Here is a 27,460-nt window from a genome sequence, read left to right on the forward strand (position 1 = left end):
CAGCCCCGTGGCCAACTTGTCTGGCCTGCCATGCCACAAAGAGCCAGGGATATAGTCCTGCAGACATGTGGAGGTCTCTCCTGCTTGCCAAGGTTTAGAAGCTCTAATTGGGCCCTAGGTCAAAGCTCTGGTGACACCTGGAGTGGCAGCCTCTAGCCCTGCATTCCCTTTTCTGGCAACCAGTGTTGCAAAATGCCTGGTACTGGGTCTGCAGGCCCATGGAGGTCTCACCTGCTTGTCTGGGTTCAGAAGCTCTAACTGGGCCCCAAAACAAAGCGACAACTTGCCCATTGGTGAAAACCTCCTGCCCTGTGTGCCGTTCCCTGGCCTGCCATGTCTACAAGGGCCCAAGATGGGGATCCGTACACTCAGGGAGACTACACTTGCATGCGCAGAATAAGAAGCTCTGACCAGGCCCTAGGTCAGAGGAACAGTGGACCCTGTTCTTGAAGACCCCAGCCCTGGGCTCTGTTCCCTTGTTCACCATGTCTCAAACAGCCATGGACAGAGAGCAGCAGGACAGGAGAGGCCTCTCCTGATTACTGGGGTAAGAAACCGGGTGGAAACCCTTGGCTCTTACGTACCTTCTCCAGCCTACTATATTGTAAAGTGTTGACAATGAGGTCCTGCAGGACGAGGGAGGTTGCCTGTGCTTCTCTGGGTTCAGGAGTGCTGATTGGGCCTCGGCCCAGAGCTGCGCAGGCCCCCTACATATCATGCCTGATAATCAGCTCTGGTTCCAAGAACCTGGGCCGCAGAGTCCCAGTCCACTCCAAGTGCGAGCGGAACCGTTTTTAAAAAATGACAGCACAATCAGATGGATGTCCTTTAAGTCTGGGCATCTGGTTGCTCCGAGCCCTGAACATCTGGCCGCTCGCCATGTGTTCCTTTGGCATGGTCAGATGGGTGAGCTACCCTGGAAGCCCCGATATGGGTTCATTGGATTGACCCCAGCCAGGGCTCAAGGAGGTCGGGTGGATTTTCTCAGACATCCCCATCAGTCACTCAGTCTGTAGTTATCCCAAGAACGGGGTTTAACCTTGCTCCAGGTTGCTAGGGACTGGGTATCTGGGACCCCACATTCTCTGTTCATACCCAATCAGGTGATGCCAGTGCCTGGGTGGGGTTCCCGGGGGGCCTGAGTCTGCAGCTGCTTTCCAGCCCGGCCCAATAAGCCTTTCCTCCAGCCTTGATTTCTCGAAAGCAGACATGGATGTGAAGTCGACATCCCCGTGCAGGGTGGCCTGTTCGGGGATGTTCTAGCCAGCACTATACTGTGATTACAATGTCTGGGCAGTGAACCTGCAGAAGGATAATTAAAGGTGGAGAGGCTTGAGCGACTGACAGTAACAGCCTGACCCTCTGGCATCTTTCAGATGGATTCAAAGGCAAAGGTCCCAGACCTCCCCTTGTGTGTTCTGGCCAGCAAAGAGGTCTGTGGATGCTGTGCACTTGGGTGAAGACCGGGCATGGGGCATGTGAGGGACAGGGCTAGTAACATCCTGGGCCCATTGTGAGGGGTGCAATGTGAGAGATGGCTCTCTTGAGAGGGAACCCATGCTCACTCATCAAGCACATGGGGGTCGGTCAGTCAATCAATCAATGGCTTGTAGAGAGCAACTACTCACCCATAAGGGTCTCAAGGTGCTGAAGAGCCAGGTCTGAAGTCCTTTCTGAATTGAGGCAGTGGTGGTGATTTCTTGAGATGGAGAGGCAGGGTGTACCAGGTCTTTGCTGTGAGGTAGGAGAAGGATCTTCCTCTGGCTGTGGTCATGTGGATATGTGGGACAGTGGCCAGGGCAAACTGGGCAGAGCAGAAGACTCTGGTGGGTACCTGGTATGCGAGGCAGTGTTTGAGATACTCAGATCCAGCATTGTGTAGTGCTTTGTAGGCATGTGTGAGGTGCATGTGTGAGGTGGTTGAAGGAGATTCCTTTGTTGATTGGGAGCCAGTGGAGGTCTCTTAGGTTTCCGGGGATGTGGCTGCGGAGGGGGATGTTGAGGATGAGACTGGTGGAGGTGTTTTGAAAGTTCTGTAGTTTGTTGAAGAGTTTCTGGCCGATGCCAGCATAAACAGCCCTGCCATAGTTTATTCTGATACTGATGGGTGACCGTCTTTCTGGACTCGGTGGGGATCTACTTGAAGATCTTTCAGAGCAGGCTTAGCGTGTGGAAGGAGGATGGGGAGACAGCTTTGATCTGGTTACTCATGGTGAGTGAGAAGTCCAGGATGATGCAGAGGTTCAACGCATGGTCTGTGGGGGTGTCCAAGAGCGGCAGGACACTAGGAGTTATTCCAGGCAGAGGGGGTGTAACCCATGATGAGGACTTTGGTCTTCTCTGAGTTGAGCTTGAGACAGCTGCTCTTTATCCAAGCAGGGACAGCCTTCACCCCATCGTGAAATTTGTTCTTGGTGACTTTGGGTTCGTTGGTGATGGAGAGAATCAGCTGGGTGTCATCGGCGTAGGAGACTATTTCGAGTCAGTGGATAGTGACGATGGCTACGAACGGGCCATGTAGATGTTTAAGAGAGTAGGGCTCGGGGAAGAGCCCTGAGGCACTCTGCAGCTGATCTCTATGTGTTGCAAGAGAAAAGGAGGTATTCTGCATCTGTGTTTGGCCGGTGAGGAAGGAGCATATTCATTCCAGGGTATTGTCATGGATGCCGGCGTCGTGGAGTTTTGTGCATAGGGTGCGGTGAGAGGCGGTATTGAAGGCGGCTGAGAGGTCCAGGAGGAAGAGAGCTGCAGTTTCACCTCAGTTGAGGAGGGCACAAACATCTGTGGTGGTAATAAGGGCGGTCTCATGCTGGGGTTGCTTCAGAAGCTGGATTGGGAGATGTCCAGGATGTGGCTTGCTTCAGTGAACTCTGAAAGTTAGGCCTTGATGGCCTTCTCGATGACTTTGGCTGGTAAGGGGAGAAGAGAGATGAGCCTGAAGTACTTGAGGTTCGTCGGGTCGGCAGATGGTTTCTTCAGCAAGGGGTTATTGTCTGCATGTTTCTAGTCTTCCGGGAAGGTAGTGGGGTTGATGGAGCAGTTGATGGTGTTGCAGAATTCAGGGGCGATGGTGGAGCCTGCTCTGTTGAAGAGGTGATCCAGGTGCTCCGGAGTGGATGCTCTTTATGATCTTGAGTGTGTCACCCACAGTGAGGGCTGGTTGAGCTGAGTAGGGTTTGTTGTGGTCCAGCGTTTTAGTGTGCAGTGGTTGCAGGGGTGATGGTCTTGGGCATCGAGGCTATTGAAGCTGTCATATCTCCTTGATCTTGAGGTGGAAGTAGGTGCTGAGGTTGTTGCGGAGGACTGGAGGGGGATGTCAGCAGTCTTTGCAGGGTCTGGTGAATACTTTGACCACTGTGAAAAGTTATTTACTATTGAGTGCATTGGTGTTGATCTTTTCTTGTGGGGTCGCTTACTTCATTGTTCTGATCAGGTGGTGGAGTTCAGTGACAGCAGTCCTGTATGTTTAGTGGTTTTCCGGGTCTTGCTGCTCCTCCATCTCTTCCTGAGTCGTCTTCAGGTGCGTCCGGACTCATGAAAGACAGGAGAGAACCAGTTGGCTGTCTTGGAGTGTCGCTTGCTTGGGGCTTTCTTCAGGGGAGCCAGAGTGTTAGCGTCATCTGAAATCCATTGGTGGGGGTTGCGGGTTGCAGTGTTGGCATCTGTTGATGTCGAAGGAGGGGTTTTGCTGAGGGAGGTGCTGAGGCGTTCTTTGGTGTCCTTGTTCCAACTTCTGTGAGGGTAGCGCTGGGTTTGGTGGTGTACAGTGGCTTTGGTGAAGGATACGTGGATGCATCAGTGATCAGTCCATTGGAGCTCTGTGGTGTGTTTGAAGGTGATGCTGATGGAGAAGATGGGGTCCTGTGTGTGTCCTGCTGAGTGGATTGGGGAGGTGACCCATTGTTTGAGACCCCCTGAATGCCCTATCACTTGAGGCATCTCAAACCTGATCCTGCCTTGGTTTCTAGTGACAAAAGAGAGGCTTGTCTTGAGTGGCAGGGCAGCCTGGATGAGAAGAAGCCAGGCCATGAGTGAACTTCTGCTCCTCTTAATGGAGTTGCTGTGCCCCTCAAACTCAGTGTGAACTGCTTTGAGGGGTTGGAGGAGATTCTGTCCCACCTGCTCAAACTTCCACGTGTGTATCAGAAGTGGGTGAGCTGCTTTGAAAGTGTGGGGGAACCTGGCTCTTCTCCCCTCTGGAGCCCTGGCTCCAACCAGCCCTAGTGGATAGTGGATGGCTAAGGTGCATGTGGTGCAAACCTCCTTCATTGCAAGGTACCCGTCAGACTTGTCCCATGTGGCTAGGCTAAGGTTTAAAGACTCGGATGACCATGTTCGGGAGGGCCAGTGGTGAAGCTTCCTGCCCCTGCTGTCATGGGAGCCTCTTGCTTGCCTATCTGCCTTCTGTGGGGTAGAGCTCCTAGGTCAATTGCTTGAAAACACTTTTTCAAATTGTGAAGGCTGACTTCCAAACAGAAAGCTTGAACGGGTGCTGAATTGTTTCATTGCATGGTCGATGGATGACTGGTGCTGATTTCCTTCTGCATCCACAGGTGGGTCAATGTTGCAAAAGCTGCCTGTAACTCTTGTCGGTAGATCACGTGGCTGGGGCATGGCAAAAGAATACAGCTAGCTGTGAGAATTCGGGTGAATGGCAGGAAACATTGATAATCGATGCTTCAAACGCCCTGGGGCTCTCCTAGGGTGCAGTTGGGGCTGTTGCAGGAAGCTTTGCTCCCTTCGCCCTCTCAAGGCTAGATTCTTGATCGCTCATCATAGGAGCCCATATCCCAGTCCCACTGCAGAGGTACACCACCGGTGCTCCTGGCTTTCTGTCCTTTGGTGGGGTCTGTGTGCACCCCCTTGGTTGCCCACTTCTGCAGTTGAAGTTGGGATGATCCCCTGCTTGCCTGCGAATGCTGGTTTCCATGCTGGCCCTACAGCCTTTGGTCTCCAATCAGGGGAAAAGTATGCTGCTGTAGAGCATCTAACGCTTGGCTCCACCCTATTATGTTTTAATCATGCCATATATATGTACACATGGCCTCATGTATTTGTGTGATTTAATATAATTAACGTAATGTAGGACACTTGAGAGTGCATTTACTGTATACGCTGCATTTATATCAGTGTGCATAGCAATGTTTTACTTACAGTGTCACACAATTGCAGTTCTCATATATATCTATATTTGTGTGGTTTGAATAATATTGCATAATTTCTGACTAATCATGTATTTATTTAACTGCTAATCGTCATTTGTGTTATCACTGTGTATGTATTCATAGCCATGCAGTTAAATGTGTACTGAATGATTGCTACATGAACTTGACCAAAGGCCATAATCATTTAGATTTAATGTTTATCCTTCAACGAGAAAGCTTGCTTGGGTTGCAATGTTTCTCTCCTCTGCAGGTGCATTCATATGATCTCACAGTTAGGTAAAGGAACATTGTGTATGAGAGATAGTGAGGCTCAGGAGGAGTATTTTTGGCAAAGACAAGAAATGGTAATGAACAAAGGAGGACCACGGTCCGTTCTGTATCTAAAGACAGAATGAATCCAAGAACGCTCTAATGTGTGGATCAGAAGAAGGGAGTTTCAAGTGTACTTGCCAAAGTTTTACCGTGAGAAGGTGGACGAGACACAGGATATGAGATTCTTGAATGTTCTTTGTGGATTTAATTGATTATCACATCTTAACTTCAGGGAGATTCCTTTAACACTTCGCTTTGCTTTCTCTATTGTGTGGCTTTATTCTACAAAACCTTTCATGTGAGAGAACTTCTACAGTAGCTCTCCATAAAGCAGACAACTTTCTGCTCATTGGATCAAATTAAAGTTTCCCTAGTCATACTAATTATGTTCGGCTTAGTTAGGGAATCTGACTCTACTCCTGCATAGGCAAGGGGACGTCAATCATATTCTGACCATCAAATTCTGTTTTTAATCTTCTGCATTGCCATTACTGAATTTTTTTGTTTCATGTTGTTAAGGCTTAATTTTGGTGGACTGTGTGGTCTGCCAGTCGTGATTCTGTTGTTTTATGTTTTATTAAGCCTAGTGTACATCAGCTTGGCTCTGAATTTGTAATCAATCTATACTTAATCCAATTTACTGACTTTGGGTCTTCACACTGTGGCCAAATGTGTTACACTGTAAATTGAATTTCTGGATGGAGCTAACTTCTCTTTATTGTTCAGGCAGCTAGAAAGGTATGTTGCAGGGAGATTTGGACAAAGGGCCAAGTGCTCCAGCAGATGGTGACAGTGGATGGTTAGGTCCTGAGATAGGGGCATTAGAATACTTTATATTAAAAGATTTCAGATCCCAGCCCTAGCCTACATGTTTTGGTTAGGATCAGCGGAGTTCAAACTCTTTGGCACAGGGTAGTAACAGTGGAGATGTGAGTACCAATAGTGTTGTATTTCTATCTAGGAACCTAATTCGATATTCCGGATTTATGCCCTTATATGGTTATAACAAACAATATCCTTATAAAGGCATGAGAATCATATCCATATTTAGTAATAGCCCATGCAGTCCACATTCGGCAAGGCTACTCCCCTAAACTCCTAGAAAGTACAACGCGTTCTTTAAACAAACCAAGCCTCCAGCAGCCCGGGAAATCCCCCTGCTTTTGTTTTGATTTGAACAAGAACTCCTGGAGTCCAGAAAGAACTGTTAGTTCTTAGTGACGTCTTATGTCCAACCTTACGTCAAACCCGGCACCTTTCAGGTATAAATATACCAGCGTTGCCTTAAGCAAACACAAGATGGTTTGGAGCAGAGCGGCTATCTACTTGCCCGAGAGCCCAGCTGATGCGAGAGCCCACGGGAGCCGCCCCCTCCTTTTTAACACACTGAGAAAGACGCTGTCTTTTTCTCCAGCCGAGAAAATCCAGCTCCGGTGTTTCCAGCCACCCTTGCAGATTGCTGGGAGATCGAGCCCTGAAGAGAGAGATACAAGACCTCCTACATTCTATTACCAAGGTACGGAGTTGACTAAACCCTTAAGAGAATTCTTGATTCAGATTCTTGGCAAAACCAACTTAACTTAAACTACTACTTACTTACTCCTTCCCATGTATTAGGCTTAGGTCAGGTACACCGGGGTAGGCGTATTTGGAAGCACCAGTTGAGTACGTTAGTCAATGTTTTTATGTATGTATATATTTTATCCATTTTAAAGTATCATATGGCTAAGAAACTATATCAATGCTTTTACAGTATTATTTCATAATACTACTTTTACTGTACACACTTTACTTCATGTTAAGTATTGCAATTGTGGCAATTCATTTCTCTTGCATGAGAAAGAAGACTGCTCAATAAATAACACCTTTTATTGAAAACGCCCGTCTCTCTATTTCTCTGCACACTGGTGAAACTAAGTATGCACGATTGACTGAGTAAAATAGCTGTCTATTGTTTTCGCACGACTCTAGAGATACACTCTTATTCTGAGGGAGCAAAGTTGTCATGTTATATGGTTGTCAGAAGCTAATCCCTTCTTGTCTAAGTCTGGAGAGTTAACTCTTTCCTGAACATTCGAGAAAGTTTCTAGTCACCTCTGAGCTAGCTGGCAAAACTAATTAAGTCTAATATAGTCATTAGAGACCTAGTCGACCTCAGTCCTACGTCTACACTGCTGTTTATATTATTCCAATGCGCATAGCCTATTGGGAATATAGGAACTACACTACATGGCGCCCAACGTTTGGTAAGGCGATAATCTAACGCAAGACGCTAAAGTAACTCAGTCGAGCTTTTTCACACAGAACCCTTTTCCCGTAAAAACTCCAAAAGATGTCTGGAGTGGGTAAAAAGTTAAAATCCGCCAGAATTTAGTAGGATGAGATTCCTATGTATTAGTTTTTGGTTTAGTCAACGTTGAAGGATACAGTGTTCCAAAATATTGTGCACCTAATCTTTGTTTCCTTGAAACTTGATCTGCAACAAAACTTTCTTTCAGTAAAATGAGGGAAAGTGAAGACGAAAGGCAGGCAGCTAGAATAGCAACTCAACTTCTAGCGGATGACACAATCATCCAAGACAACGAACCGAATGCTATAATCATTCCGGTAAATGTAAGAAAATCTATAACTCTTACACTTATAGAAAATGGACTAACACCAAGAGGTGGTACAGTCATATTCGTGGTAGAGGCCCATGAATATCGGCAGACAGAGGTATTCTATTCATGGATAAACTTTCCAGCAGCAAACGCTGTAACACACAAATTCCACTATTACAAAATAGAGGAACCTCCGGATGAATACACTCCTTTCGAGGACGTTGAAATCCCACTAAATTACCAAGAGCACCTGCTCTGGTTTAATGGCGCCCTAAACATCAAAATCACATCACCAGGCTCGGTCCACTAGGTAGACCAGGAGCAACGTGGCCGGTTCCAGCCAGCTACACACCACATCCAGACATTGATAAAATGTCGGGCCGGGAACTTTTAGCTCAGCTAAAACTATTAATTAAAATACATAGACAATTGGTCCAATATCTAATGCGGACTTCAACAGTCCAACCAGTGATTAACATTCCACAGCTGACCCCTCATCAGGGGAACACAAACAAAATTACACCACAGAACATACAATCATGTCTTGGTAAAATACCCTCAAAACGGGAAAAAATTCCATTCTGGTTAGCACAAAAAATCACTCAAATAGAGGCAGTATTTCCTAATACTACAGCTCATGAAAAACACAGAATTCTGACTATCTGTCTTCCAATGGGGATCGCACCACATGTGGAAGACTGAAACACTTGGGGCACAGTCTTTGCTTCAATATACACAAAAACACATGGTGTTCTATCTATGGCGATAATACCAGATGTGCTAAGACAGATTCAAAATGAATATGGTCCAGAACCTGCTTTAACTCTGGGTATGAAATTACTGAAAGACTTCAAGCAGGTCTCGGCTATATTATTAGCCAACATAAAAGGAGAAGCAGCATCTGTGGCGATCCGCCAGAAATTGAAAGAAACAGATATAGCAGAACAAGCATTTGAACTTGCCAGAATCATAGAAAAATCCTATGAAGAACTAAGTAGAGATAGTTTGGGTGGGAAACCAGTAAAACCCCAACTAACTGAAAAACTTGAAAAAACTGTTATTAAAAATAATCTAAATACTCCAAAAAAGAGTTGGGATGGTAATAAACCATCCACTACCAGAGAAAAATGATTCCAGTCCAGAGGAAGGTCTCCTCAACGGAGAAAAAGTTCTCCAGACGAAGGAAACAAATCTCCCCAAAGGGAGCCCTCTGAGAAAAGATACAACCTTAGAAATAGGGATAATTTGAAAAAACATGATAGATATCAAGATGTTGATACACGTCCCTCTCGATCTTTTCAGACTTCATCACAGAAATCGGACAAAAGAGGACGGTCAGAACACAAGGTAGAGCACGTCAAGGGCAAAGACAAGGAACCTGCTCATCAAAGTAAAAAATTATAATTTCCAAGAAAGAAGGTAGCCAGCATTAGAATTAAACATGCTGAGGATTCTGAGGACACAACTGAAAAACGGAGAGTGGGCCCAGACAATGCTAGACAGCGCAGCAGAAGTGACCATAGCTCGCAAGATCCTGATGAATCTTCTGGAGACAGTGGACAAGAATGAATTCATTCAAGTGGAAACTGCAGATACCAGAGTTAGCAAACCTCATAAATTATACAAAATAACATTGCGTATAGAGGGGGACAAGACTAGGAAAGTAAGGGGTCTCTCTTGGCATAACCTTTCGAAAGGCTATGACATCCTGTTAGCTGAGAAAGACTGGCCACCAGAGTTTGTCAGGAAGTGCCCTCATGGCGAAGAAATGATTATGCCTGCCTTCTCAAATCATATTTCAAATCATAAAAAATCCATATATGCAAGAAAATGGGCAGTGGCCCAAGCTCCTGCATTATATAAAAATCATGTAGGATGGGATGAGGATTCTCCTCCTCACAAAATCCAGTTAAAAAATCAGCCCACTGCACAAAGGCAGTACCCAGTTAAACAAGAAGCTAAAAAGCAAGTCAGGGAGATCTTAGATCAACTTGAATACCAGTGATTGAAACAAGCACCTCACAAATGAACAATCCTTTGTTTCCTGTCTCCAAGCCAGACGATTCATATCGTCTAGTTTTGGACTACAGACACTTAGGGCCAGATGTAGGTAGCCAAATACCGGTCGGTAACGGCCGATTTCGGCCGTTACCGACCGGTATTTGGCTTTTGAGTTGTAGGTGGGTCTGAATTTACAGAATCGGTATATTTACCGATTCGGTAAATTTACCACTTCGGTATTTTACCGAATCGGTAAATATACCTATTCTGTAAATCCATATGTAGGTGACACTCCTAAGAGTGCCACAGGCCCTTAAGAGTCGGTATTTTACCACCCAATCCTATTGGGTGGTAAAATACCGAATTCAGGTGCGCATGCACATCTGTGCATGCACACCTGTGCAATGTGACACACAGGCATTCCCTTAGGGCATGTATGTGTGCCACATGGCACACATGCCTGTACTTGGGGTGCTAGAGGGTGTCAAAGTGACACCCCCTGCACCCTTGCAGGATTCGGTATTTACCGAATCTGTAAATACCGATTCGGTATTTCACATTGATTCCTATGGGCCTTGAAGCCCATAGGAATCAACGTGAAATACCGAATCGGTATTTACAGATTCGGTAAATACCGACTCTTACAGAATCGGTAATTTTTTATCTACATCTGCCTCCTTCCTATTTACCGACTCTTAAATACCGATTCGGTATGAGTCGGTATTTAGGAGTCGGTAAATAGGAATTACCTACATCTGGCCCTTAAGCTCCTGTTGCAAAACATTTTCAATACAAAACTCACACATTGCAGCACTAATGAATAACATCGTGCGCAAAAATATAAAACGACATTAGACCTCTCTAATGGATTCTTTTGTCAAAACATTGAAAGCAGGTATTTGACCGCGTTCTCAATAATGGGGTCGCAAAAACACTTCTGTCGACTCCCACAGGGATTCAAGAATAGCCCAGGATTATTCTCATCAAGGGTAACAGAGTTACTACAAATATATTATGGTGAGGCATTATCTTATGTCGATGACATCTATCTCACAGATGATGACCTGGAGACTCACTTGAAAAGAGTGAACACCATAATACTTGGGTTTGCAGCTGAGGGTTACAAATTCAACTTTAAAAAGTCACGAATTGCCCATCTAACTGTCCTGTTTTTAGGATATGAATTATCAAGTGAAGGCAAAAGTCTAGCAGATAACTTCTTAGAGAAGTGCACTGTACTCCAAGCACCAAAAACGCTGAAGAACTTACAATCAATACTAGGTTTCCTGAATTTCGGAAGAACATACATTCTAAATTATGCAGAGAGGGTTAAACCTCTCTATGAATTAATAAAACCTGATTTCAAACCAATTAATTGGACTCAGAAACACACAGAAATTTTAAGATCATTGCAAACAGACATGTTAGCTAAAACAAAATTACAAACTCGCGAAAACGTACGCAACCTTGTAATCCGAGTCATCCCAGGAAGTTGCGGATTCACGTAACTGACCTCTAATGAGGGAGAAACGGTACCTATAGCTTACAAATCACACTTGTACACACAAGCTGAAATGAAATTCAGTTCTACTGAAAAAATTCTAATAGCGGTTCAAACAGCTGTAGCAAAAGAAAGAGCCCAAGCCCAAGGCAGAAGGATAACTGTTTTAACAGCAGAATCAGCCCTTGAGGCATTAACAAGTCCGCGCAATTTAACTGCTGTGGCATTAGATCCAAAATGGATACAATGGGAAAATTCTCTTGCTACAGAATACGTGAAATACTATTTTGACCCGAAAATGAAAAAACTAGAAGATCTAGAATATGAAAAAGAATATCCTCTGCCAATCGAAATTCTGCCTCTCGAACAGTACACATGTGTAATCTACATGGACAGATTTGCACAACATTACGATGTAGAGAAAAAATCCTACAACACAGCATGCGCGATTGTTAAAGGTCGCTGGTGCTTTGGTAAATTCAGACCAATAGTCACCAAAACTGAATCACTGAGAAACTGTTCAGCTCAGCGAGCTTAAATCAGGTATTTAAAGATGGCGCTTGAAAATGCCGATCGCGAATTCCCCACACTGATAGTGTGCGATTCACATTTTTGAGTCAAAACTTATAATAATGACTTGCAGAACTGGGTTCAAAACGATTACAAAGATAACACAGGTGCCACAATAAAGCATAAAAAGCTTTGGGAACAAGTAGTTCTTTTGCAGAAAGAACTACAAAAGACTCACTTGATACATACACTGAGTCATCAACGTGATGGCATTCACGTTGCAGGGAATTGATTGGCTAACAAAGCCACAGCGGAAGCAGCTCAACCGGCTTCCGTAGCCACAATAAGCGTTCTAAAAAACACATAGACGGAGAAACCATGCTGGCGGTAAAAGCGTCTTTAAAAGGTGACTATTCAGCATTACCTCTGAACTACCACTCAGTAATACATACATAATTGATGCAAACTCTGTTCCTTTTGCTCAAATCCCTGGAGTGGGGGATAGAGTAATTCCAAACACGAACCGGAGAGTCTTCTTGACTGAAGCGGCACACATGGGATTGGGTTTAAGGCACCAAGAGATCGTGAAATCTCTTAAAGAATTACAATCAGAATACTGGTGGCCGGGGAAGAGCCTACAACATTACAAATTTGCAAAGCGCTGTCCAGACTGCAACAGAGATCGCAGTCGCGAACCGACCGGAGTATTGCCAGGACCCTTTTATTAGAAAGCATCAGGCTATCTATACGAAGAAAATACAGCAGGAGAAATGTGTCCCCATAATATTTAAGACTAGATTCACTTAAAATGTAGACATCAGCACTCGGCTGACGCCAGAACTGTTATACTAAGAATTGCGAGTCTTTATCGGCAAATACGCAATTGGCATGCTACATTCTGACCAAGGTCCTGCGTTTAGCTCTCGGGCTTACAAGGAGGCCATGGCCAGCCTGGGCATTGCATTGCGGTACTCTTCTCCATTCCATCCTGAGGGAAATTCGGTAGTGGAAAGGAAAAACCGGGACATAAAGCAATCTATAACGGCGAGGGTATTAGGTTCGGGTGATGGGTGGGTCTAACATTTAACAAGTGTCCAACGTAGTCTTAACAATCTGCCAAGAAATTCTCTAAAAGGTCTCACTCCATACGAACTATTGTTCGGTACTAGAATGCACATTCAGGATCTTGATTGTCACACTTCAGTGGTAGAAGAAAAATCCTTTGATATCAAAGACCCTTTGGCTGTTTTACAGGACTTAAATGAAAGAAGAAGAAACCTGAGTAACATAAAGTTAAAGCAACAGCCAACAGCCACTGAAGAAAAACCACCTGTCCTAGCAAGTCCTGTCTGGATTCCAAAGATTGGGGATCTGGTCAGAGAAAAGATCGCGGTGAAGAAGGAATCTGGGCCTTCTTACAGAAAAGCAGTACCTGTCTTAGCTGTCAGCGGAATAAGATCAGTAGTACTACCGCCCCTTGCTGGTAAAAAGGAGAACCGAGTTGTATCCATCGACCTGGTAAAACCACAATCATGTGGCCAATAATAAGTAGTAGTCCCAGTGAACTCCCAGGAAATAGCAGAATACCAAAATTTGCTACAATCCAAGAGGTTCAAACTGAGAGACTAATCACATTTGATAAACCTGCAGTGAATAAAAAAGGACAATGCAACAAAGCAATGGAACTTGTGCCTCTTGAAACCCAAATTGCAACAGTTCGTCAAGAAACACCTGTCTACAACTATGTAGCCTCAGACTATGCTAATGAAACAAAGAAAGATCCAAAGACAATTGAAAATCCGGAAGCAATTCCAACAATTGACAGAACTGCATCTGGCTACTTCATCAATTTCGATAACTTTTCTGAAGATCCAAGCGAGCATGAAGAACCGCCAGCAACAAAAACTTTCAAAGAAAAAATGACTGAACTTATTCACCAACTAAAAGAAACATATCTGATTTCACCATGGATTGAATTTTGGATTGTGTTAGGTGTACTTTTCCTCCTGCTTTGGCTCATCATGGTTCTATGTTTGGGAAAATTAATTGATGGAAAATATAGTACAATGGACACAGCAAGTCAGAACATCAACTTGGTCTTAAAGCCTCACACATCCTCTCACATCGAGAAAAGAGAACTGTCATCAGTGAATATCACAGCCAATCCAATACCCGGGGGGGAGCATGGGACAGAACTGATTATGACATTTTTGGCCCGATTGAGCTCTTGAAATATCCACACCAGTTTAAGGTTTCCTTAAGTGACTTTGTGACACCAAGTACTTTCTCTGATGATTGGGACTTTGAAAACATTAATAATATGATGTCAGATTTAATATTGTCAGCTAAATTCACAGAACATGATTATTTGCAGGATTCATCAAATTATGAAGAGTTATATTGTTATAATCATTTTGGTGATCACTATTTGCATAAAACAGCTCAGCCTTGAAATGTTTTAACTTATAACCAATGGGAACATTGTCCAACTCCACCAAAAGGCAGCTCGAAAACATTTTATGAGAAATTCCAATACTTCTCAGGGTTTAACAACACTGATCCAGAAACGTTTTATTTCAAAATGTTAAATAAGACAGGAATGAAAACAATGTTGACAAATACTAAATTGATATATTCTGAAAAAATGTATGACAAAATGTCTACATTTGGTTTAGAATTTTGGAAAAACAACATTGAAACAAAAACCATCTGGGGTACCAAAGATTGGCAGGTACAAGGCCTAGAAGCATTATTTAGGGCCTGCATAATCCCAGAACAAATGATATTTCTGAATGACACAATTCATCAAACTACTTGTCTTGGCCTACCTAAGATAAAAGACTTAAATAAACCGTCGATTCCAAAGCCAACACCTGACAGTAATAGCACTACAGATATCGAGATAGACGTATCCCATATTTTACACCAAAACAGAACACATCCTGATTGGAAAAAATGGTTGATCTGGCCCACAGACACAAATAACTGTCAAGATAGATTCCTGAACAAAACACAGGGGTTAAAAATGACCAGGCCAGACCCAAGATACTCCCAGAGACAACATCGAGGGATAGTTACAACATACAGTGTAGGGAAACTATGCCTTGAGTGGCTACAGAAATCCACACTGGCTGAAATTAAGCAACACTTGACTTTACTTAAATACGGTGCTGACTTGCGTGATTTCATACTGGGACCACGCAAACAGCGTCAAAAACGTTTCATATATGCCGGTATATACGCTGCTTACAACGAGGCTTGGAAAGTAACACAAATTGAAACAGCAGAAAAAATACGAGATATTGATCGTATTAATTTGGAAAAATCACTTTCTATAGTGGACAATGGGTTAATGAGACTGTCCTCCAGAATATATTCACTGAACAGCATTGTATCATCTGCTATTGATATAATAGAGTAGGACTTGCTAATGTTACAACATGGTCAGTCCCAATTACATTCTATTGTACAGCTTGGCTGGACGTTGCAAAATATGCGTTCAGGCTACGTGCCATGGCGTTTAATCAACACAACGTCATTATTCTCAATCTTTAACCTTACTGATAAACAAATCAGTTTGGCACAAAAAGGAGCAGACTATACGATTCTGAGCATTGAAAAACCTGAGAGATTACCATTGACAATGTCAGAAAGACCTGTCATTGAATGGATAATACACAGGACAATCACAATTCCGATAACAACTTTCCAGTTTAAATATTGCCAAGAGTATATACCAGCAGGCCTGTATGAAAGGTTGGGTAAAGGATACATCAAATCAACCTGGGATTTACCTTACACACACAAATGTTACAGTGAAGGGAAAAAAGAGGTATTCCTTAGTGGAAAAAATTGTAAAAAATCACTAAGTGGTACACTTCTATGTCAAGGTATTAACTTGCATGGAGCCTGCGAAGGGTCTTTAAACAACCTTTCATGTCACCTGCATGGCACTCCTGCAAAACAGATAGAGCCATTTTTCAGACCGCTTTCCAACGGCAGCTACGTTCTAATAAGTGACCACACCTGTTGTGGAATGGTGCCAGGAAATCCCTATCTCGTAACCGTTAGCTCCAGGGTCATTTGCTGTATGCAAGTATTGTAACCATACAGCAATCCAGACATGGAGGCTGCGTTGTGGCCTTATTTGAATATCTCTTCTATTCGAATTGATACTTTAAGCAGAATGAAGTCTATTCTTTTACAGACAACTGTGCCTTTGACCTCTTCCAAAGAGACGTATGATCTGCAAGTTGCAAGGACAGCGGCATCAACAAATTGCCCTGTCCATTTTGTAGAAATGTTAAGTCAAATCTTAAACATGTCAGATACCAGTGGCATCGCACATGTATTTAAGACAGTTTTTTCGGGACTGTTAACACCCTTTGAAACCGATCTGGGCATCTTTCCGAATTTTGTCCATTCTGTCTTTGGCGGCCTACCTCTACTTTTGGGACTCGTAGCAGGAATTTTACTTTTGATCCTTCTGCTTCGATATGGCAAGCCAAGCCGCAGACAAGACTCCAGCAACAATGGGAGAAACGATCCTAGCTATACGCTACCGGGACCGCATCACTAAAGTCCTCGGATTAGCCCGACTAAGAGATCTGAATACGACCTGGTTTCTTTCATTTTCGAACTTGGTCGAACTTTCACCTGATGTTGTAGACCAATTTTTTTGCGAGTCTGTCTGATATGATGTTCTCTCCAGTCAACGAGAATAACTTTTAAAAACAATGAGCACACAGCGTTCCCTGAACTCTGAATTCGGCCTTCAGTTTTTGATAAACACAGCCACTGAAAACATTTGAAACTATTTTTCCCCTGAAAGCGAAATTATTATCTTTTTTCACTTCCAAAATATTTACCCTTTTTCTGGCACATGTACTCTGCTTAAAGTGGAACTATTCTTAGAGAACAGAGCTTCTCTTTTTAGGGTACTAGAGACAATATTTTACCTCAGCCTCTAGCATATGTACAGCATTTTGTATAAATATGTGATGAAATGGTCTCGACCTTCTTTTCTGTATTCAGAGCCATTTCATGTGTAATTTTCGCAATTCATTCAGCTGATATATATATGCACTTTAACTGAATGATACCACTGCTTGAAAAGCGTACAGTACCAATACTCATTTTCGTGTATTTACCATATACCATTTCAAATGCGATTTATGTATTTTGGGGTGGGTTGGAAAACACACATGCATCGTTATATGTTTACTATTGCTTAGTTTTAGTAATGATGGACATTAAATCGTGGAGTGGGTGTTGTATTTCTATCTAGGACCCAAATTCGATATTCCCGATTTATGCCCTTATATGGTTATAACAAACAATATCCTTATAAAGGCATTAGATTCTTATCCATATTTAGTAATAGCCCATGCAGTCCAAATACGGCAAGGCTACTCCCCTAGTCTCCTAGAAAGTACAACGCGTTCTTTAAACAAACCAAGCCTCCAGCAGCCCGGGAAATCCCCCTGCTTTTGTTTTGATTTGAACAAGAACTCCTGGAAAGAACTGTTAGTTCTTAGTGACGTCTTATGTCCAACCTTACTTCAAACCCGGCACCTTTCAGGTATAAATATACCAACGTTGCCTTAAGCAAACACACGGTGGTTTGGAGCAGAGCGGCTATCTACTTGCCCGAGAGCCCAGCTGATGCGAGAGCCCACGGAAGCTGCCCCTCCCTTCTGACGCACTGAGAAAGACGCTGTCTTTTTCTCCAGCCGAGAAAATCCAGCTCCGGTGTTTCCAGCCACCCTTGCGGGTTGCTGGGAGATCGAGTCCTGAAGAGAGAGATACAAGACCTCCTACATTCTATTACCAAGGTACGGGGCTGACTAAACTCTTAAGAGAATTCTTGATTCAGATTCTTGGCAAAACCAACTTAACTTAAACTACTACTTACTTACTCCTTCCCACGTATTAGGCTTAGGTCAGGTAGGCCGGGGTAGGCGTATTTAGAAGCACCAGTTGAGTACGTTAGTCAATGTTTTTATGTATGTATATATTTTATCCATTTTAAAGTATCATATGGCTAAGAAACCATATCAATGCTTTTACAGTATTATTTCATAATACTACTTTTACTGTACGCACTTTACTTCATGTTAAGTATTGCAATTGTGGCAATTCATTTCTCTTGCATGAGAAAGAAGACTGCTCAATAAATAACACCTTTTATTGAAAACGCCCGTCTCTCTATTTCTCTGCACTCTGGTGAAACTAAGTATGCACGATTGACTGAGTAAAATAGCTGTCTATTGTTTTTACACGACTCTAGAGATACACTCTTATTCTGAGGGAGCAAAGTTGTCATGTTATATGGTTGTCAGAAGCTAATTCCTTCTTGTCTAAGTCTGGAGAGTTAACTCTTTCCTGAACATTCGAGAAAGTTTCTAGTGACTCTGAGCTAGCTGGCAAAACTAATTAAGTCTAATATAGTCAGTAGAGACCTAGTCGACCTCAGTCCTACGTCTACACTGCTGTTTATATTATTCCAATGCGCAGAGCCTATTGGGAATATAGGAATTACACTACAATAGGATTGAGCATTTGAAAAGCTTATGCTTAGCTTGTGGTGTTTATTACAATTCGGTGATGTGTGTGTTGGAGATCTTTTGAATGTAGTGTGAATGTGGAGCTTAGTGTGGAAAAGTTAGAGTTATTACTCACAGAGAAGGGGAGAGGGTCAAAAAAACTCAACTACCCCGAACCCCCTAATGTAACATAACACCAAGAGGGGTAGAGAGAAGAAAAGAAACTAGAGTGATGGACATGTAGTGGCACAAATTGTGTATTTGATAACTGCCCTCACTCACACACAAATGTGTGTGACATGCTTCATCATCAGGTCTGCTTACAAAACATCCTGGCGTAGCCAAGCCCAGGATGGAGCATAGGGAGGGGGAAGACAAACAACATAAAAGAGAAAAACAATAGTGCCAGGGTGCGTGTTAACCAGTGACTGGGTACTGTGATAGTAGCCAAGAAGGTGCTTAAAACTGGCTCATGGGTGCCCTTTCCAAACCCTTTATTCATGGGCCCCACGGCCAGGATTAAAATAGTGAAGAATGGGTGTATTTATAGAGAATATCAGGTTCCCAAAAACACCCCTCCTTAAACTGCCAGTGTCAACATTTTTCGACCGTCTTACTGTGCCCCCGAACCGGGTCACGCCGGTCTTCCTCAGGACTTCTACCAGTCCCAGTCTAATTCCCCCACCATACCTTACTCAGGTTTATTTGATGGGATAAAAGGACCAAAATTGATCCAAAATGAGTGGAGGTAATTCCCACCAACACGGGATACAAATACGGGTTCATCAAGATGGTGAACCTGAAATGGCGGAGGGCAGGGAGAACCCCTAAGAACACAACTGTTCCGAAGGGGATTCACACCAGTTGTGCCTGCCGCAACACCACCGCGTAGTGTGGAAAGTTAGATTTATCAGGTCTGATGTGGCCTAAGATCCTGGGATGATATTAAAAAAGTGTAGAAGACACTGTATTGTAATTGTCTGCTAAGCTTTTGTGGGGCTTGTTGTGAAACATCGTTGACAGCCCAATCAAGATAGGGAAATTTATCTTGTGTGTGAAAATGAGGTGTTTTTAGTGTGGTGAACCCTTTTGTACAGGGGGAACTATACTAATGAGGGTGATTCCTCGTAGTTCAATGTTTCATTTGCGTGTGTGTTGGAGTAGGTCGGAAAATGTTATTCCGAATAATTTCTTGTATGATTGAATACTGTTGGTTTCTTAAGCAGAGCAGACAAAGTAATGTGTTGCAATTGCTTTACATTTGCTTGCATGCGTATTGCTGAAGAGTGCATTCATAAACATTATAAGGGAGGGAGAACTGCTGCCAGCAGTGAGGCTGAAGTCACTGTGTGTTGCGCCGATATTGGTCAATTGGTGTTAAGCCACGCTGTGATTGGTTGTCTATGTCACAGAGTGCCGCTCTAGTATTGGGGGTTGATTCTAAATAAAGATTGTGAGTTAACTATTATTTCTTGTTCTGAAACTAAATTCTATTAGGGAATATCAGCATTGTTACCTGAAAGTGAAATGTTTTATAGAACAGTGCAAGAGAAGACAGTGACAATTATCTGTCTACATAAGGGCCCTTATGTAGACAGATAATTGTCACTGTCTTCTCTTGCACTGTTATATTTTTTAATTAGGAGGCGTGTCCAGTCAGCAGAATAAAGTATTTAGAAGGAGGACATTCCATCCTATTTTAAACCACTTTCTTGTTCGTTGCACTATTTCTTCTTACTTTACCATCAAAAGATCAGTCATCATGGACGGTTTGTGTATTTGGTGGACCAAATCCTGATACAACAATAAGGTGCGGAGCTGAGTGTCCCACTGATCAGGGGACCAGCCTCATTTGCACATGGGTTTTGCCAAATGATAGGACTGATCATTGAGTCTAATTTGATGGAAACCCTTTACAATCTGTTGTGGATTAATCAGCCATTTTACGAATAATCGATGATGTACCGGTCTCCTCTATGCATGTAGTGTTAGCCTTTTTTCCTTCTTTATCCTTATTAATACGTTATGTGTGTGCGATAAAGATATTTTGAGATCTTGTTGACTCAGTATCGACAGTGTAGCCTCTCAATTTGGCTGTTAGACCCCCTGTGTTTCGTGTGTTATACATTCAGTTGGTGCTGGGGATAAAATCAGGTGTGGGTCTTTAAAATATATATCCCTTGGACCCTATTTTAAATGGTTTTGTTTAATCCAAGTAGCTGTACTAGCCAGTTGGTGAAGAACTTCAACTGGTTTGCAACTACATATTGAATCTTCCAAAAGAATTTACATACTTTTGAGAAATTGTATCTACGGTTTCTCGCAATATATGTGTGTCCTTTTGGTGTCTTTTTAAAGATAAAAATACAGTATTTTTATGAGTCAGTGTCTGATTTTTATTGCATTTTGTTTCTTACTTAAAAAAAAATATACGTTGAATGGCAAACTGTTAGGAGATGCAAAAACCAACCATCATGGAGGTGTATTTCAGTATAGCACACAGCACAGGGTAACATACTCAGTGACCAAGCTTTTCAAAGTTCCAGGAAGTATTTGCCCAGCCTCCCCCAAAACGAACCAGCTCTTTTACCCAATTCTCACCCTCCTGCCTTAACTGGTTCCTTTCTAGGACAAATGATAATACAGGATAACCGTGTGGCAAATATTAAGCTATGGACTGCTTTTTTGCAAACTAAGCAGCATGACAAACTCAGGGCTACTGTAGTGTTGAAGACATCATAAGTAACTTAGGATTGAGTAGACCCCCCAGAGGAAAATTCCAGTAGAGTGCTATAACTGTTAATGAGCTTTTAGGAGAGATATGCATATTCATTATTCAATTTTGAAACATGGTCGGCCAATGGAGCCCAGTATTGGGATATAGGGTATTTTTGCAAGCCAGCTCTCTCTTCCCTATATACAAGAAAACATTTGTATATTAGCCAGGGGTGGTTGTCACTCCCCAGGACTGAACCATTACCGTATTGTAATGTGGCACCTCGCCAACAGGAGAGCCAAGTCAATACATTTCGTTCAAGCACTGTCTGAATCAGAGCAAGGAATAACGCCCAACATAAACGTCTCAAAAGAAGTAGTCAGACAAAGTCCAGTGGCTTTATACAGTACTGAAACCACTCAATCCCAATAAGCCCTCAGCAGTTCGCACAACCATAGCAGGTGTGGGAGGTCAGCATCAGAGGGGCAAACTGAGGTGGAAACTGGATATAGCTTAGACAGGCGGAGGGTGAGATAGACCCTGTCGAGGATATTGAATTGAATATATTTAAAGAGTGAGTTTTGAGAGACTGTGTGGGGGTAGGATAAGACTCAGTGGCATTCTGAATCATGTAGTGGGCAGCCTATATCGTGTTCCCATTTCTCTTGAAGGGGAGTTCTGGTATGATCCCCCTGTTGGAGGTGAGCGTGGTATAGCCAGTGGACTAACAGTGTACTTTCTCCTAATGTAAAAAGCGCTTGCATACCCGCGTTTGTAGGGAGTTCCATGTCTGACCATAAATATCCTTCTCAACACTTGTTTGAGTTGAGCTTAAGTGAGAAACTGGCTGGGGATCATAGAGTCTGTTCGGAATGCATCAAATGAGAGCAATTCCTCATTAGAAAATAATGCAGAAAGGGTGGCAATTCTCTGTGCAGCTCATTCTACCAAATGAGGTAGGTGGATAGAGTTAATGAAAGTTGCTACCCCTGACAAGGGCATCGCCAAGGCATGAAGAGATCTAAATTTGTGGAGGGCCCATGAGCTTCGAAGACAATATAGGGCTATGGAAAGCAGACCGGGAGCCCTAGGGATGGATGTGCCACTGTTGTGAGAGGGTAATAATATGTAAGGAGGTCAAGATTTGTCCGTCATCATGAACGCCAACCTCGATGAGAGAATGGTCTGCTATCCAGCTAGTCTGCTACTAAAGTTGGGCTGCAAGATAATATTGTTTGAAATCTGGTTGTTCCAAGCCAACAATATCCATGTGCCAAATAAACTCACCTAGCAACCTAGCATGGCATCCAGGTTGTGCAAAAGAACATGGGAAAGCTAGAAGGGGAGATACAAAAATAAATAAAGAGGTGGGAAAGAGATATAATTTTGATAAACGCTATCCAGCCAATAACGGACAGTGGTAATATATCCCAGAATGTGACTTGTGTCTTCAGAGATCTAATGGCCTTTCCCATGCTACTGTTCCATAGATCAAATAGTGAATTATACACATTGATTCCAAAGTATTTAAATGCTGCAGGGTCCCATGTAAACCAGGAGTCTAGGGGGAAAAAAGAAGGGAGGGCATATCCAGCGTTAAGAGGGAAAATGTATAACTTGGACCAATTAACTTCCAGTCCAGAAATCCCTTTGAACTCTGAGAAGACATGGACTAAATGAGATAGGTCTGATCGAGTATCACGGATTTAAAGAAGCGTATCATCTGCATAAAGTGATATTGCATGGAGAGGTGTCCCCAGTGGAATACCCCAGTATGCACCTTGTGTTCTCTACTAAAGTGCCAGAGGTTCCATTGCTATTGTCAAGAGCAGAGGTGAGAGGGAACCCCTGGTGCATACCTCTACCTATAGAAAAGGAGTGGTAAAGAGAACAATGGTCCTAGACAGGAGTATTCTCTTATAATCAATGGGAGAGAATTAGCACAGCTTCACAAAGAGATTAAATCATCTGGAAAGAAGAGTATATATTACATACGCACATTCCACACTGGTGGGTTATTTTTAATGGAAAATGCACTATGGAAGCAGCTTAATTATTGCACATTAGTTTACTTCATGGAAAAAACCTATTCATCAAATGAAACAAATATAAACAAAAGAGCATAACAGCAGATGTGCAATGTTTTAAAGGTTACCACCAAGGAGGAAAAAGCAGATGAGAATTGGTGCTCATGTGAAAGAGAAAGGAAAGATGAAGATTATCAAAGACAATTATAAAACAGTGTTTTGAGACCATTGATATTTGAGGGATCTGGCTTAGAACCCCACTGTGGCCAGTACCCCTACTGTAATGGGCCTGCCTCAAACTTAGATTTACAACACACTTTTTGATGATTATTTCTTAATCAAAAATACATAATGGAATTTCATCACATTGTTCATTGATTACTCATTGTTTGTAATGCACTTCGGAATTTTACCTGTGAATTGGAGATAGAGGGTATGCGGGGTTACATATAGAGTGCAGGTTCCATTGGTGGATGTCGACGTTTTGACCCTGGTGCAAAAGGGTGGGTGTACTCCTCTGTTACGGGTCTTCCTCAGGACAGGAAGATGGGGACCTCTGGAAACCGTGTCAGATATGAAGTCCATAGGAAATAGGTGATCCGAGCTGACTGGGGTGCATTCAAGGCAAGAATGTTAAGCCCAGCCATGCTGGGACCAAGGGAAATCAATCCCTGGTAGTCCTAATTGTCCGGTAAGTACATGAATACCTGTAACCTCACTAACACTGACTCAAGGGGGCATTCAATCCCAGTGGGAGGCTTGCTCGTAGCTTGTCTGCTCTCCGTCTTAGGTGTTCCGTGTATAGAAAAGGAGTGAGCTATATATTGCCCCATCTTGACCCTAGTGGGAGGAGCTGCATATAGAAGAACATCCATTTACTTCAGTCAGGGCACACACCCATCCTTTGCAGAACCTCTAGCATGTAATCCCATCAAAGGGAATTAAAGGCCTTTTCTAAATGTAGTGCCACTCAAACTGCTCTTGGAAAGTGATCTGCAGAGCCAGCCATAACATCCCAAATTCCACTTAAGCTATTCGAGGTGCTACAATCAAGAATGGACCCAGTTTGGTTGGGGTGAATCAAGGGGGTGGGGTGTGGAAGTAGTCAATCGGACAGTAGTTTGGTAATAATCTGAAAGTCAACATTAAATATCAATATTAGATGGTAGAAGGCCACTTCTGTTGCAATTTTGTGGGGTTTGAGCATTGTGGAAATGTTGGATTCGTTCAAGGAGTCAGAGAAGCATCTCTTATCCAGGAAGGTAGTACAGAGCTGGAGGAGTTTAGGCATTAACTGAGGAGCAAAGAGGGTATAGAATCTGGAAGGAATACGATCCAAACTGGGAGATTTGCCATGAGGAAGTTCAATTAAAACTGCTTTAAGCTCCAGTAGTTAGTGTGGGAGTTCAAGACTTTCCCTGCCTATGGGAGACAGTACGGGTAGTAGGAGTTGATGAAGTAAAGAAATACTTGGTTTGGAAGAGTGACCTGTGGGACGTGCATATAGCTTTTAGTAATTAACACAAAAGGCTTAATTAATGGTTGACCGAGATGTCAGTAGTTCACCAGATGGGAGAGACAGTTGGAGTGGCATTCTGCGGGCTCATATTAGCTCAGTAAGCCAAAAGCCTACTTGCTCTGTCTCCATCCTCATGGGTCTTAGCCCAGTAAGCATTGGAATCAAAGCCGTGGAGCCTTTCCATAGCATCCGAAAGAATGTATCTAAGGTGTGTGATGTGCCGGCTCAGGCTGGGATGGCAGTAGTTGTTCAAAAGAGAGTAGTGAGGTTTCTAGGTATGTTAGCTCGTCAGTGAGTACTCTACGTATCACGACCTCTGATTTGATGCAGACTCAATGCACAACCACCTTAAAAGCCTCCCATTCCATCAATGGAAATGAGACAGTGCTGTCCTTGTTGGGAAAAATAATTGAATTTGGTCACCCAGGGATTAAAAAAACACCTTGTCATCTAACAATGATGGTTGTAAATGCCAGATTGGATAAGCGTTAATCACCTTCCCTAGATTAGTCCACACCATTAAGGCTTATAGTCAAAGTGTGACCTGATCAAATAAGTGATAGATGTCACCCTTGGGTGAATGCCAGTGGTGCCTATGTACCAATCTATCGTAGAGTGACTGCAATGGACTGGGAAATAGTAGAAGTAGTCTCTACGGGACAGAAACTTTGTTCGCCATATATCACTTAAGTGCCGCGAGTCAGGCCATGCACAGAGAATTTTGACACTGGGATGGGAGGGGATTTTGTTAGCAGGGGTATAGATCGCTCTAGGGAAGTGTCTAGTATGCAATTTAAGTCACCTCTAACACCCAGGGGATCTCAGCCCAATTAGGTGAGATCAGATAAAGAGACCCAGAAACTAGGTTGAGCAAAGTGTGGGGTGTAAATGACTAAGTACGGGGGGTATCTAATCGGTCAGAACGAAAGGAGAGTACCGACTCTGTCTGTGGCCCCCTCTCTCTCAGGGACTGCACCTCTTTCAATCCAGGAGTAGGGACTTCCTTAGTCAACTGTTTGAGGGGCTCGAGGTCTGAGGGGTGCTCTCCTGGTCGATTTTGAGTGAGTGCAGCGTTTTGCGTATTTTTTGCCCCCACTGAACCCGTGGCCACCCCCACTTCCGGGGCTGTTGCATGTGCAATTGAATCGTCTTCCCCTAACTTGGCTGCATGTTGCCTGTTGGGACACACTGCCCTGTGGCCCGGATGTCTCCCTCGACGATCAGGCGTGTGAGCAGCGACTTTCTCTGGTTTTCTGCCCTCTTGACCCCGTGGATGCTGGTGGATCTGCAGTTTTCCTGCTTGCTGTGCTGGAGAGTTTGTGGGACTGAGCTTGGGGTCCTCCGTCCTGGTGGTACCGACCGGCTGCAGGGTATGCTACTCGCAGGCGGTTTATGTCCTGAGGTCGCTAGCCCATCTCACTTCATGTCGACCCACCTCTGGACGCCCTCCATCTCAGCGATGGCGAGCATTCTATGGATCTTCGCATGTAACCTGGCTTCCGACTCGCCCAGTAACCTAGTTTTGCGCCTTGTGGTGGACTCTCCAGTCTTGAGCACGGCAGATATCTTGTCGGTGGGGATGGATTGGTTCGTGACAGCCATTTTGTCTCCATCTACTGTTCCTACCTGCACCCTGGTATCTCCTACTCTATGAAGATTGCTGGCCATTGATGCTGCACTGCCGTGATCCAGACCTTGTCAAGACTCTACCCACATGACCTGTTTGGGACCCTGTTATTCTTTTAATTTCAGGTTTGAAGGAATCTTTTTGAATTAATACCTTCTTCAGCCACTTTCCCCTTCCCCCTCCACCCCTTTGTTCATCGTTTTCCTGCTTTTTATTTTACCACTGCATTACTATTGTCCTTGATATATTCTTTTTTCGAGGCATATATATATTGTAACTTCTATGTAAAGCCCTCCGATACCCCTGGGTCTAGCCAGCGCTATATAAAACTCTGCAAATAAATAAATAACCAACCCGTGATAGTACATAATGGCCATCCACATCTATTCTGGTGGCCTCAACTTCAAACAGACTCCAGCTTTAATCCAGAGCACCACTCCTCTGATGAACACAGAAAAGCTAGTTCAGAAGACTTGGCCTTGCCATACAGGGCAGAGTTTGGAGGGCCCAGTGGCAAACAGATGGGTTACTTGTAAAGTAGCAATATGTATATTCCATCTGAGCAAGGAGGAGCAGATTTTATGGCTCCTGTGAGGTGAGGTCCTCCCCTTGATGATCCAGGTTAGTAAGTTGACGCGAATGGCAAATGACATATGTGAAGGGTTTTTATACCCTATAGAGAGTTCAGAGCAAACTGTAGCAAGGTTGGTCGAGTCGAGATCGCCAATGTTGCGAGGGTAGTTTGGCTGCCCATGGTGAGTGGAATAATAGTAGAAAGCAAACCCTTAACAAAACAAAACCCTCAACCAAAACTCAGGGCCCAGCCCAAAAAAGAACCCCACAAAGGTAAGTCCCTTGGCTTGGCCTTAGCTGAGGGTGGCATGTTTAAAGGGGAGAGGGTCATCAGGTCTGCAGACCCACTGAATGAATGAAGTTA

General features: G+C 43.5%; 1 protein-coding gene across 3 annotated transcripts in view; it reads right to left on the reverse strand.

Moving 5' to 3' along the window:
* LOC144772898 (arylsulfatase D-like) overlaps nucleotides 1-27,460 on the reverse strand; it is a 734,130-nt gene that overhangs the window by 207,650 nt on the left and 499,020 nt on the right. The gene's annotated exons all lie outside the window — the stretch shown is intronic.

This window comes from Lissotriton helveticus, chromosome 8 (genome assembly GCF_964261635.1).
Source record: "Lissotriton helveticus chromosome 8, aLisHel1.1, whole genome shotgun sequence".
Lineage (NCBI taxonomy): Eukaryota > Metazoa > Chordata > Amphibia > Caudata > Salamandridae > Lissotriton > Lissotriton helveticus.